This window comes from Myodes glareolus, chromosome 12 (genome assembly GCF_982192425.1).
Source record: "Myodes glareolus chromosome 12, mMyoGla1.1, whole genome shotgun sequence".
NCBI classification, from domain to species: domain Eukaryota; kingdom Metazoa; phylum Chordata; class Mammalia; order Rodentia; family Cricetidae; genus Myodes; species Myodes glareolus.
Window position 1 is genome coordinate 9,658,532 of NC_142037.1, and position 15,069 is coordinate 9,673,600.

Sequence of the window (15,069 nt, forward strand, 5' to 3'; positions counted from 1 at the left end):
TGCTGATGCTAAATAGAGCCCAACCTACCATGCTGATTACAGGTAGTGATGCTGGAGGTAACTTCACTGAAGAAATGGCTTCTTTAGTGCTGTTGAGACACTAAATAAATCTATTTGTATGGGCAGTGGAAAAATATATCAAAGTGGCTTTCTTTGTCCATTACCAAACTAAATAGTACAGATGCCGCTGATTCCCAGAGATGGTTGTTCAATGAGACAGACCTAGCCTAGCAGTGCTGGAGAAAATCTTTAATCTCAGCACTGGGAGCAGAGGCAGTTGGATCTCTGAGGTCAAGCTCAGCCTAGTATACAAGGCAAGTGCCGTAACAGTCAGTGATACACAGAGAACCCTTGTCTCAAAAATAAATAACTGAATAAATAAATAGAATAAAATAAAAATGTAAATTAAAATCAAAATAGAGGAACTTGTAATATTATAGAAGATAGTGCAATTACAACACTAACCTCATGTTCAATGATGTGTCCATGCAGAGGTCTTCAAGAAAATTTATGCACAGGGAAGAAGGTCTCAGTGGGGATGTTGGGCAATAAGAGAGCATGATCTTAGGAAAAAATGACCAAAATACATTGAATACATATATGAAATTGTGAAAGAATTAAAAAGTAAGTTCTAAGGATACATTTAATGCAAAATAATTAAAATATGGGTAGCATCATATAGATTATTGTTACTTCTGAATTTCGTAAGGATCAAGGATTAAATCATCTCCAATGTCAAGCTAAGGACATTACCAAAACATTGTCAAGTTACTTCCAATGTTGTAAACAATATTTATGCCAGAACATGGGGATGAATACTCAATTACAGATTGAATTTGAGTGGATTTGACTGTTAATTTCATCTTTAACAGAAAACCAAAATCTCAATACCATGTTTAGCAAGGTACATGCTCCAAGTGAAGGTTGATATATTGTAAACTCAATTAAGGCCAATAATTGCATGCTTTTCAAACAAGTTGAATATGGTTTTGTAAAAAGTGATATAACCTTGCTATTACATTGGAGAGAGAAATTGAAAACAGATATCAAGATTTCCAGAAATAATGTCACTTTTTTGGTATAATCACAAGTCTATTTTTCATCAGCATATATGTTATCTGCCAACGTTACCTTCTGATTTTCAATTGGAAATGCCTAGAACTGCATTCCTTCATTCAACCTAAGAATATTTTTGATCATGTCCCTTCTTGACACTTATGGGCCTCTTACAGGATCTTCTCTAGATTCATGGGTCTCTTACAGGACCTTCTCAGATGAGAGCTCACCCTTCACAGTCACACTGGATCCACGCCATCAGTTTTTCATGGCACCTACACTTGTGAGTCACAGGTTTCAGTAACTGAGCATGCAGGCCTAGAGAGATGGTCCCAATGTCTTAATGGTAGAGACTGCTCTTGCAGAGGCCCCAAGTTCAGTTCTGAGCACCATGTTGAATGTCTCTTAACACTTGTAACCTAGGCTCCTCTGGCCTCCAAGGGTCTATGTACTAACATGCTCATGTCAAATCTGAACACAGACACATATACATAATCAAGAGTTAAAATCCTTTATGTAAATACCTTCTAGATATGAAATTGGAAGCAAACAAGATTGCTGGGCAAAAGTTGGGAGCATGGGGGTGGGGATAGAGGTGGGGTTGGGCTTGGGGGAAGGGGAGAGGTGGAGAGAGAAGTGAGAAGGGAAAGACTGGAGAGAGCTTGGGAGAGTGGGAGGGTGGAGATGGGGGAAGGGCAGATATAGGAGCAGGGAAGAAATTATCTACTTTAAGGGAGTCATTTTAGGGTTGGCAAGAGACTTGTCTGTGTTATTTAAAACGCAAAGAAAGAGCGAAATCAAAAAAAGAAAAAAGAAAAAAAAAACCCAAAAGATTTCTTACCAGAATTCAAAAGGATATAAGAAGTAAGAAAGTACATTCTTGGGTTCAATGCAGTCACTGGACTTCCTGGGTTCTCAGGGCCCCTCAACCACAGCCTCCACACCGTCTGCTCTCTTGGTCTTTATTCCAGCTTAACTTGTGTCAATGCAGTGATGACATTTTTACCCAAACCAGAAAACGTCCTTAAGTAGTGTAGCCAATCAGAGTAGAGGTGCACAGGTATAAAAGGCCTGTGAGGTCACTGAGCGCTCACCTCCTTCATCATTCAAGGGCCGTGTTCACTCTGCTTTCCTCCACCTGAGAGCCTTCCTGGGAAGATGGCAGCAGTCCTGATTCTCCTGACCTTTCTTCTTCTGCTTGGAGGAGCTGGTGCAGGTGAGTGAACACCCCTGTCATAGAGATTCCATCCCATAATACCTCTGTGGAGTCCCTGCTCAGCTCTAGTCAGGAACTTCCTGCACTGAACCAGGAGCTTCCTGAACCTCAGGTGCCAGACCATCCCAGACCTGAAAGCCTGTCACTGGCTAGATCCTCAGCAAGCTCTGAAGAAGGGCAGTGTCCTCAGAGGGCATGGTGGGCACTAGCTCTTTGTGTCACCTGGATAGTGGATCATCAAAAAAGAGAGTTAGTAGCAGAGAATGCAAAGTTACTAAAAAGTACATTATTGACCTTACCTGAGCCCAGATCCAGGGCAGCTTTAATGACCAGTCAGCAATGGAGTCAGGCCACCAACTCAAGAATATTATCATTATTTAGCAACCTCCCCCATCAATTGCTGAAGAAAGAGGCCCAGGGTGACAAATGCCATCACTGCACCCTCCATTAAATTTGCAGTTTTGTTTGGCCTCTCCATTTCTTTCTGCACATTCCTCGCTAGTTCTGTCTATGCAAGCACACAACTCCAATGGCCCCATGGCCCCGAATCCCATGAGTTCTGAACTACTAGCCCTGCAGCTACATAGAAGTCATTCATTTATGCAGCCAAAAGCATTTATTGAGAACCCAAGATGTTTGGGGCACCAGAATAGAATTTTAAAAGATCCTCCAGATAGGGGTTGAGGAAAGGGGTAAAACCATGATGGTAATCAGTACATCAGAGAGTCAGGGAGACACAGTAAGTAAGAAAAGACGAAGGCAATTCACCCAGGACCCCTCAGTGTAGCCTCATGAATGTAGAGCTTGTCCCTCCATGCATTTGTAAAGCAGGGCCTGGAGGACAAGTGCTACCCACCCCTTTTCAGAACAGGGTCCTGAACCTTAGGATTCAGCAAAGTATTCTATGTGTAAGGAATTCAGTCTACAACAGTCTTGGGGAGCTGCAGATCCCATTGCCTCACCCTCCTGACCTCACCTGTTGCCCCCAGACACCCCATATTCTGCCTTTTCTTTCAGAGGAGATCATCGGGGGCCATGAGGCCGAGTGCCACTTCTGCCCCTACATGGCATTTATTGAATTTTTGGATATTAAGGGAAAGAAGAATTGCTGTGGAGGCTTCCTGGTGCAAGATAATTTTGTGGTGACAGCTGCTCACTGCAGGGGAAGGTGAGGAGAAGCAGCTGGCCCAAGTTCTCTGAAACCCCAACAGGAGTTTCCATCCTCTACTTGTGGCTGCTCCTATGAGAGCTCACTAGAGGGCAGGGCTGTGACAATGGAAGTCTGTCATCAGGGCAACTTTGAGGTCAAAGGGTGAGAGTCCAGAGGCATCAGCACAGTTGAGTTGAAGGCAACTACACTGGTCAGACTACAGCAGTGACTGTGGTTGAAAGTGCACATTAAGAATCAATGCAAACTTTGGAAAATTGTGGAGAAGCAAAAGTAAGTCTTCAGGAGTCTAATGCCCTTGAGAAGACAAAGCTGTAGGTCACCCCTTAGGCTTTTCTGTCGCCTCAGCCCCTCAGCTAGAGACCCTCCCTGCTCACCCAGCCTCTTACAACTCCTGGACTGTGTCCTCTCTCACCCCTCTCACTCCACATCTCCCATCTGCACTCTGCTCTCTGCACAGCTTAATGAACATCACTCTAGGAGCCCACATCATCAGCTTCCAGGAGAAGAGCCAGCAGATCATCCCGGTGGCAAAAGCCATTCACAACCCAGACTTTAATAACGAAACCATCACAAATGACATCATGCTCTTAAAGGTGAGAAGATCCCATATCCTGCTCCAGGGATTGCTCCTCCTGCTCTCACCACGCTCCTTTCTTCTCTTCCATCCTTGTGTCTCAGCCCAGCAGTCAATGAGCCGTACTCTTCCTTCTTCCCCACAGCTGGAGAGGAAGGCCCTAAGGTCTAAAGCTGTGAGGCCACTCAGCCTGCCCTGTTCTGAGATCCGTGTGAACGCAGGGGATGTGTGCTCTCTGGCAGGTTGGGGAAAGATGGCCCCAAATGGTAAATTCCCAATTGGATTACAAGAAGTAGAGTTAAGAGTGTGAGTCCCACTTTCCACCTTGTTACAAGAAAGCCAATGGGATCTGTGTGGGGGACCCAAAGATCAAGTGTGCTTCCTTTAAGGTAAGTTGGATTGTCCTTCTCTCTGGGATGCATGGGAGCAGAAAAGGAATTTGAGACCTAGAGACCAAGCATCAGGGACTCCTTTGCCCTCTGGCTGTGATCTTTCTCCCTGGAAACAGCAGGAACCAATAACTAACTAGAGCCTCAGAGCTGACAAGGATCCTTGGTGAAGAGAGTTGGCATAAAACAGGATTTGCAGAGCTCTCCTGTCACCCAGTCCCAAGCTTTAGAAAGCTGTGCTCGCTGTGTGTGTTGTTACCACAAGCAGGGGTCTCCTCAGAGCACGCACCCACTTTGTCAATGGTCTGATCCCCCATGCTCACATGAGGCTCAACCACCTTTCCACAATTCTAAACAACAGCTGAGCGTCCCACACACCTTCCTAGAAAATGGATCATAGACTTGAAGAAAGAGTAGAGTCTGGGCTCAGGAGGTAGGTGAAGCAGTAACCCTGTCCAAAATTACAATGGAAAGCCCAGGGACACAAGTAAGCCCCACGATCTCCTACACACAGAGCACACAAGTCATGCTTTATGGTGGGAGGATGGGCTAGTGTGAAGTCAACTTAGTCCCCTGTGCCCCTCTCTATTCACAGGGAGATTCCTGAGGGCCTCTCCTGCGTAACAAAACGGTTGCAGGCATCGTCTCCTATGGGTTTAAAAATGATTCAGCCCTGAGAGTCTTCACCAGAGTGTCAAGTTTCCTATCCTGGATAGAGGAAACAATGAAATACAATTAACTACAGAGAAAACAAGGCCCCTCTCTGACTCACCATCTTCCCTACAGCCGAGTCCAGGATTGTTCTAGGACAGAAGCCAGCCTCTCAATAAAGGTCTCTTTGCAGAATCAGAAGACTGGTTTCATATCACAGGGACCAACTCTGTGCTAGGCAGGCCAATGGCACACTTCTATTTACTGCTCATTCCTCAACTATGTGCACACCTTGCCCAAAACTCAGGCAAAGCCATTGACCAGCTCCTTTTAACTTGTCCCTCTGTACAGTGCCTGACCTTATGACTGGTCCAAAGCTGAGCTTGGGTTTCTCTTGTCTTGGGGCCCAGGGTGAACTTTTCTCCTCCTCTGCGTCATATGGAAGAAAGGAGAGGGAAAGCACCATTGGTCCTGGAGATATGAAGACAGAGCTAAGGCCAGTGTAGATGGAGCTTCCTGTGCAGAGTATTGTTTTCCCACAGCTTCAACATTAAGGTGACAACAATTTCAGTATCCTCTCTTTCTCATGTAGAACAAGTTTCACTATCCTCTGCTAGAAACAGGGCCAAGTTCCTCCAGCCTCTTAGCTACACCCCCTTCTCTTTTATGCCTGCTCTGATGAGTCTATCAACTTCTATGCTTAGTAGTCCATGCTAATCTTTACATGTCCCTACTTCTTATCCCCCTACCTAGGACACCCAAAATCCACATGTGGTTCCTTTCATTAGGACCTCAGACCTGTGGTGCCAGCCTAAATCATGAACCGGCAGGGAGGGGGTCTCAATATCCAGGCCAGAAGTGTCATCATAGAGGTTCTATGGAGACCAGAGCTTTGAGTGTGTGTCCCCAAACCCTGCACCCCACCTCCCCCATGCTCAGATCTAGGGAAGCTCTTCCGAGTCACTTCATATCCACTGTACCAACCTCACCATGTGCTCAGCATCCATAGCAGCAAGGTCACTCAGCATGAGCTCCTCTGAGCTTGTTAGTCTCAATCATTTCTGGCTTCTAGGCTATGATGTCCTGCTGGTCATTTGGTTGATGTCAGTCTTTGACATCCCCAGGACAAAAGAACTAAAAGTCTTTACTTTTCTATCAGTCAACACTAAAGTGTATGAGGTTTGCAAATGACTTTAGGGAATCTATTGAGAAAATTAGTATTTCTCCCCAGGAGTTAGCAGTAGGTAGAGAATAACACAAGTAAGATGGCCTTGTTGCATTTATTTTATAGGTAACAGTTAGAGTCCTTATGTAGATTTAAATCCTAAGAGATGCACATGTTCAGAAACATAATTCAGATACAGAATTAAATGTGAGTTAGGATGCTAGGAAACAAAGAAAAATTTAAAAAAATATGGTGCGGAGAAAAACCTGTGATATTTCAACATTAGTGGTTACTGCAGTATTCATAATTCCTAAGACTACGTGGGATTCTCATTTATAGGAAGTTCTGGGAATGAGACTGTAGAAGAATGTGTGTGGTTTTTTTTGTCATATAAAAGTTTCCCTACATTGGACTCATATTGCAAAAAAAAAAAAATCCAAGTTGCCAGGTGTAATTTTTCGTGTTTTAATCAAGCACTTGGGAGGCAGATACAGGCAGATCTTTGACTCCAAAGCCAGACAAGGCTCTCAAACAAACAAGCAAGACATCCTTAGATTAACTTAAATAAACATTAAACTCCAAGCAGCCTTGGCTCAGGGTCCTGTCCTGTCAGACGCTTAACAGATAGCATGACTGGTAGCTACAGCTTAATGGTTCCCTGTCCCAAATAGACAGAGCGTCACATTCTCCTGGGAGATGAAGTAAAATCTTGCTCTGGATCAGGTAACTTTCAAAGACAAGGTTTTATATAGGAAGAGATGTAGGTGGCACACAGTTTCTGATAGAGAGCTGGAAAGTAAGCCCTGCCCTGGAAACATACTAAGGACCCATCTCTTTTAGAGACAACGAACACAAAGAAGAATGCAGACTCAAAGAAAAACATATGTTTTAAAACATGTGGTTACATATGTATTCAGCTTAGATGTCATATTTAGTTTTAGAAGATCATTTTATATCTTAAAATAACTTTTTGAAACCATTGTTGTGTATCCATTAGAGAGGGGATAAAACAATTCCCTACAATAGGTAGTAACTGACCTGACAAACAGTATGGAACCATGTTGAACTTAGCCTGGGATTCCCTGAAGAACTGACCTCAATATCATCTAATCTCCAGTCAGTAACTTGGTGGCATCCCACAAACAGATGAACCCATGCTCTGACTCCTCATGGAGAGAAACTCCTGGGCTCCTCCCACAGCTGCATGGTGAAGGTGTTCAAAGCCCCCTTGCTTTACTCCCTTGAGCACATATTGGAATAGATTCAGAGGCAGTAAATGCCTTAAATACAGACGGCTTCAGATTCCTCTGTTTTGTGGAAATATCTCTCAGCACTGACCGTTTATATAGAGCTCACTCTGCTCCCCTAACATCTGTAGTGATGTTCCGCACCTGGGAGAGGCAATGCTTCAAGTCTCCAAGATCCAAGTTCTCTTGCAATTCAGCAAGTCAGAGTAAAAACTGTAAGACACCCCTGAAGGACACAAAGCAGACAAAAGAACACAAGGTCTTCTGGTTCATGCTGGGAAATGATGTGGGATTCCTATCTGTATGATGTGGTTACCATTAATGAATAAAGAAAACTGTCTTGACCTGATAGGGTAGAACAGAGCTAGGTGGGAAAAACTAAACTAAATGCTGGGAGGAAGAAGGTAGAGTCAGGGAGAAGCCATATAGCTCCCCTCATCCTCCCTACCCTGCTAGAGACAGACAAGGGATGGAATTTTACCTTGTAAGCCACTGCCATGTGCCTATTCACAGTTTAATGGATATGGGTTAAATTAATATGTAAGAGCTAGCCAATAGGAAGCTTGAGTTAATGGGCCAAGTAATAATTTAATTAATACACTTTCTGTGTGATTATTTCAGTTCAGGGTAGCCAGGAAAACAAGTGGTCCCTCTTGCCACAGGGGAATACATGCTGCTATACCTTTATTGTCCTATCCAATGTCATATATCTTCCAGCACCATTTTCTGTGAATTTAGAGAATATAGAGTTTCCGTTTTGTATTTTTGTTCCATACCACCTTTCTGTGGTGTTTTTTAGTGAGGATGTATTTAGTGAGGATGATCCTAGGCTCATGTATTTGAGTACCTGGTTCTGAGTTAATGATGCTGTTTGGGGATGTTAGGAAAAATAGCCTTGGTGGAACAAATACATTGCTGGGGCAGTCTTTGACTCATACCACTACCAATTCTCTCTCTCTCTCTCTCTCTCTCTCTCTCTCTCTCTCTCTCTCCACTACACTTTGTGTGTGTGTGTGTGTGTGTGTGTGTGTGTGTGTGTGTGTGTGTAACTATAGTGTATGACATTGAGTATGAAGTTTATAGATGACAACACGTCCAGTTCTGTATAAAATGAATGTATGTGTGCTCTTGCTATTGTTAACCATGCCTGGCTTCAGTGTGATGCTGCCAGTGTTTTATGTTCTAACTGCAGACAGTCAAACTGGCGCCATCATACTTTCATATATTCCTGGTGACTTATTCAATGAAACATAGAGCTTATCCATGATATTTTAATCTATATTACAGAGAGCGGGTGTTTAATGGCATTTGGAAAGCATGTAAGCATTCTTTTTTTGATCATTAAGACACACACACCTCAGCCTTGCCTCACACTCCACCACCCAGTCACCATTCTTACACTAGCTGTCACTTTCGGCTGCATCCACAGCTGTGATGTGGAAATACTCAAGCCTTGATTTCCATTTTCTTTTTTTTGTTTTTGTTTTTTTTTCAATTTCCACATCTTTTATTTTCTCTACACTTTAAAAAGAACATGCCATAAAGAGAAGATAGTTAATACTTTCTTAGCTAGCTCTTTTTAAAATTTATTTAAAGTTTTTTTCTAAATTCCTACTTGCTTCCCTCCTCCTACTCTCCTCCCTCTCCCTCCACAGACCCTCCTACCCCACCCCCTCCAATCCTAAGAGAGGGTCATGCACCCTGCCCTGTGTAAAGCCCCAGACCTTCCCTACTACATCTAAGTTGAGCAAGGTTTACATCCATAGGGAATAGGATCCTAAGAAGCCAGTACATGCAGTAGCAACAAATTCGAGTGTCACTATCAGTGGCCCCACAGTCTGCCCCAACCATAAACCCTCTTCAAAGGGGCTTGGTTGTTCCCATACTCGTTTACTCCCAGCCCAGTTGGAGTTGGTGATCTACTATTAGCTCAAGTAAACTGTCTCAGTGGATGAACCACTCATGGTCTTGACTTCCTTGCTCATACTCTCACTCCTTCCACTCTTGGCAACTGGATCTTGGGAGCTCAGTTCAGTGCTCCAATGTGGGTCATTGTCTCCCCATCTGTTGTTGGATGAGGTTCTATGGTGATATTTAAGATAATCATCAGTCTGACTACAGGGTAGTTTATTTTCTTTTCAATATTCATAATAAAAATATAGTTCCTTATCTATTATTATTTTTAATGGCAGCATGATTTCTATACCATGATAGAATATAATACAACTCAAAAAAGAGAGATGATTCCTTAGTTAAAGGATGGCAGACACTTATTTTTTGTCAGGTAAATGCAAGGCTCTGTTCAACCTTTGGGGATTTGTGAGTGTTCACAAAGGTGATAACAGAAAAAGGCACTACATGAAAATCATGCTACCTAAGAGCAAAGACGGTGACTCAAGGACAAAGCAGTGAAACTGAAAAGGACGTCTTCTCAATAACAAAAGCACTTATGTTTCAATCCAGGGGTGCTGAGGGTGTGGCTCAGTGGGTAAGAGCACTAGCTGAACAAGCAGGAGAATCTGAGTTCAGATCCCAGCACCCACATAACAGATGCTGAGTGGGGCCGATGCACTGCTGTGTCCGCTGTGATTCCGCTGTTTGCTGGTACCAGCCTCTACCAAACAGTGTGTTCCAGGTTCAGGGAGAGACCCCCATCTCAAAGGTGTAAGATGGAAAACAGTAGAGGACCCTGACATCTTCCTCTGCTCTAATGCTGGCAAGGGGGACACATACACTGACGTACATGGGTACACACAAGCAACATACATTTAAAAATCTATTCATTCCTGTTCAAGTTACGTTCCGTTACTGTGATAAAACATTGTACCAACGTGCTTGACCAGGAAAGGGTTGATTTGGCTCACATGTCCCACGTGCACTCCATCACTGATGGAAGTTAGGCCAGGCAGGAGCTCAAGCAGGAGCAGAGGCAGGAACCTCGGAGGAAGGCTGCCTGCTGGAGTGCTTCCAGGCTCATGTTCATCTGCTTTCTTATCCAACCAGGACCTCCTGCCCATGAACAGCACTACCCAGAGTGGGATAGGCCCAACTTCATCCATTAGCAAACAAGAAACTACAAACATGCCCATAGTCAATCTAATGGACACAATCCTCAATTGAGGGCTCTTCTTCCCAGGCGTTTCTAGTTTGTGTCGAGTTGACAGAGAGTACCTAGCACAGTCAGTTAGCTCAGCTCTGTGGTAAACAGCTAGACATGTGGTTCTGTGGTTGTATTTAAAAGAACAAAACCAAACCAACCCTGACGACCATTTTTCAAAAGCAAATCCACTGAGAGGTATACAAACAGTGTCTCCAATCTGACAGGCTCTAAGGAGTGAGAAATATTTATTACTAAACTCATTTGGTCTCACCAGATTATAACCAAGTGAATTTAGGAAATTGAAAAAAAAATTATCCAAAGAAATTTGAAGTACAGAATCACTCATTTTAAATCTCCTTTTTTAGGGATTGATGGCAGTGCTGATGCTAAATAAAACCCAACCTGCCATTTTGATTATTGGTAGTGATGATGAAGCCAATGTCACTGAAGAAATGACATGTTTATTGCCATTGAAAAATGCTAAATAAATATATTTTAATGGGCATGTGGAAATTATCGAAGTGTTTTTCTTCATCGATGATCAACCTAACTAGTACATTTGCTGCTGATGCCCAGAGATGGTAGTTCAAAGACACTAACCCAGCCTGGCAGTGGTGTAGAAAGCCTTTAATCTCAGTGCTGGGGAGCAGAGGCAGCTGGATGTCTGAGATCAAGCGCAGCCTGGTCTACAGAGCAAGTTCCATATCATCCATGGCTACACAGAGAAATCCTGTCTCAAAAATAAACAAATGAATGAACAAATAAAAATAAAATAAAAATATAAATCAAAATAAAAATAGAGTAACTTGTAAAATTAAGAGAAGACAGTGCAATTACTACACTAGTCCCGTGATGAATATGTGTTCTTGAGAGGTCATCAAGAAAAGTTAGACACAGGGAAGAAGGTCTCAGTGGAAATAGTGGGGTATGAGAGAGGACAATCTTCTTTGGCAAAAATGCCCCAAATACATTGAATATATATATTCAAATATATATATTTGTTTTTCCTTTGTTTGAAATTGTCAAACAAGAAAAAGCAAGCTCTAAAAGGACATTTAATGCAAAATCATTTAAAAAAATGGGTGACATTATATAGGTCATCATCAGTATTGAATTTCTTAAGGGACAAGGGTTTAAATCATCTCCAGTGCTAGGAATTTCTGAAAAGTGTTCATGCTAACTATGATGAAATCATTTACATTTCAGGGGTAAGATGGCCAAGCTAAGGACATTACCAAAACATTATCAAGTTATGTTCAGTGTTGTAAACAATATTTATGCCAGAACTTTGAAATGAAACTCAATTAAAGATTGACCTTTTAGTGGATTTGATGGTTCCTTTCATCTTTAATGGGAAAAACAAATCTTAAACACCATGTTTCATACTGTAAGTGCTCCAGGTGAAGGTGAAACTGTTGTAAACTCAAATTAAGGCCAATACTTGCATGCGTTTCAAACCAGCTAAATATGGTTGTGTGAAAAGTGACATAGCCTTGCTATTATATTTGACAGAGAATTTGAAAACAGATATCAAGAGTTCTAGAAATAATTTCACTATTTTGGTATAATCACAAGTCCATTTTTTTATCAGCATATATGTTTTCTGCCACTATTATCTGCTGATTTTCAATTGGAAATGCCTAGAACTGCAATTTTTCATTCAACCTGAAAATCTTTTTGATTATATCCTTTTTCATCATTTATGGGCCTTTCATAGGACACTAGTTTCTACATCACTCCTAAATTCCAGTCATCTCTCCCAGTCTCCTCTCCCCCCACCTGATTGATTTCTTCCATTTCCATCCTCACTCAAATCTATCCACCATTAAAATATAGTCTATCTTGTAACAGGCTTTTTCTTTTGGTTCACCCACCAGCTCTCAATTGGGACATGAAGATTTATTAATTATGAATGCTTAGCCAAGCTTAGGCTTGTTTCTGAATAGCTCTTTTCACTTAAATTAACCTGTTTTTCTTTAACTTTTTACCTTTTCTTTCTGTATGACCCACTTTTTCTCTTGTCTCTATATCTGTCTGTCTGGCAGTTGCTTGGCATCTAGCGTCAGACACATCCCTTTCTTTCTCCTCCTTCTCTTCTCTTCTCTTCTCTTCTCTTCTCTTCTCTTCTCTTCTCTTCTCTTCTCTTCTCTTCTCTCCTCTCCTCTCCTCTCCTCTCCTCTCCTCTCCTCTCCTCTCCTCTTCTCTTCTCTTCTCCTCTTCTGTTCCTTCCTCTTGAGATTTCTCTCTTATTTATTCTCTCTGCCTGCCAAGCCTGCCTTTCCTTTTCTAGCCTAGCTACTGGCCATTTAGCTTTATTAGATGAATTAGGAGCCTTAGGCAGGGAAGGTGCAACAGCAACACATCTTTTCATTATTAAAAATGCAGCATAAACACATGTAACAATCCTTACATTGTTAAACAAATGCAGCCATAAGTGTAATACACATTTACACAGTTAAAGTAATATTCCATAGCATAAACAAATGCAGCATGGTTTTACACAGTTACATAGTCACAGCATTAACTTCTCTTCCCAGGGAGATTTAAGTGGCCTCTGGAGCCCCCACTGTTACTTTTCTTCTCTATTTTAGCATGATTATCTTTTAGTTAGCAGCTAATATCACGTTATAAATGACTACATACAATATTTGTCTTTCTGGTTGTGAGTTACCTCACTCAGGATTTGTTTTTAGCTTCATCCATTGTCCTACCTATTTAATAATGATATGTTTTTTATTTATTTTTATTTAGTTCTACAATTTTCTCTGTTCCCCTCCCTGCCTATTCCCTACTACCTTCAAACCTCCCTCAAGGTCCCCTGCTCCCAATTTTCTCAGGAGATCTTGTCTTTTTCTACTTCACATGTAGATTAGATCTATGTAAGTTTCTCTTAGGGTAATTCTCTGTAGTTGGAGGATGCTTGTTTGCTTTCTAGCCACCAATACCTGAAATAATTACACAGAAACATTATTATTTAAAATACTGCTTGGTCAATAGCTTAGCCTTCTCATTAACTAAATTTTACATCTTAAATTACCAATTCCTATTATTTTATATTTTATCACAAGGCTGATTGTTTACCAGTAAGTTTCAGGGTTCTGTCTCCTTTGGCAGCTACATGGTGTCTCTCTGACTCCGCATCTTTTTTCCTCTATCTCTGCTTGGAATTCTCACCTTGCTCTATTCTGCCCTGTCATAGGTCCAAACAGCTTTATTATTCATTAACCAATAGTCATAAAACGTATTCATAGCTTCCAGCGGATAATTCCATATCACCTTCCCTTTCTGTCTAAATGAAAAGGAAGGATTTAACTTTAACATAGTAAAATTATTTATAGCAAAATATGTATCAAGCAAGAATTACAGTTACAATGTTTGTATCTAATTTATCTTTTATAATAACTAAGTTAATCTATAATTATAACTACCTATTCTTCAACTCTATCAAAGACACCAGAAGGATATAATATTACCTAAGTTAACAGGAAGTAAATTGTAATCAACTTCCAAAACTCTAGAAATGACAGAGACACCTCACTGCCTGGACAGTCACCTAACATTCTTCTGTAACATTGGGGCATCCATTTTCAGACTACAGACCCATAGTATCTGGCAGACTTTTCCATGAAGCAGGAAATTTAATAGAATGTTTTCCCTCTATTGGCAGCTTGTCAGTCACTTCCTTCTATATCCTGCAGAATGTCTGGTAGACTCTTTCATGAAGCAGGAACCCTGAAGGATTGTCTCACCTTTAGGCTAGTTCAGCAGCCATGTTTCTGCACGTGCTGCATGTCCAGTTCATACACACTGCCATCAAGCAATCCAGGCAAGAGCAGTTTCTTGCCCAGATGACTAACAAACTTGATAAGGAGTCTCTTTGATGTCCATTATTCTCTTAAAGTAGATTGGTGCTTCCAGGAAGAGAAGTGTCTTATTGTCATGAAAAGTCCTAAGTTCTTAAAACATTTTAATGCCATAATCTGTTAGTTTTTGAAAGGTTTGAAGAATACCCATCCATCTGAAATATATCTGGTACATTTAGAAAACTTAACTAACATGACTACAAGGCTGCTGAATATTATAAATGACTGTCCATTAACCTGTATTTCTTAATTATACATTACATTTTTAAATGAGCTGCACAAACACTATACCTTAATCAAGAGCAAAAATAAACATATAACATAATTGACCTTAAATTTATATCAATAAACCAAAATCCATACCAATGCAAAATATTCATTTCTATAGAATAACCCCCTTTAAATATAAACAAACATTTATAAACAGTCATTTAGGGAATTTGGGTGTTATTCTCTAGAATAATTCCTGGTGGCTGGGGACAATGTTAATCAGGTCTTTCATTAAGTATCCAGTGTGGTAGTTCCTTCTCAGGAAGCAGTCCTGAAACTGTCATGTATGTTGAGCCATGTAAGTCATTGCTTCTGGGGGTCTTGTTTAATCAAACCATATTAGCCAGTAAGGAATTCATAACATTAT

The 15,069-nt window shown here is 41.3% G+C and overlaps 1 pseudogene; it reads left to right on the top strand.

The window, feature by feature from the left end:
• The first annotated feature begins 2,214 nt into the window (after nt 1-2,214).
• LOC148120101 (granzyme-like protein 1) lies at nt 2,215-5,145 on the top strand (annotated as a pseudogene).
• The last annotated feature ends 9,924 nt before the right edge of the window (nt 5,146-15,069 follow it).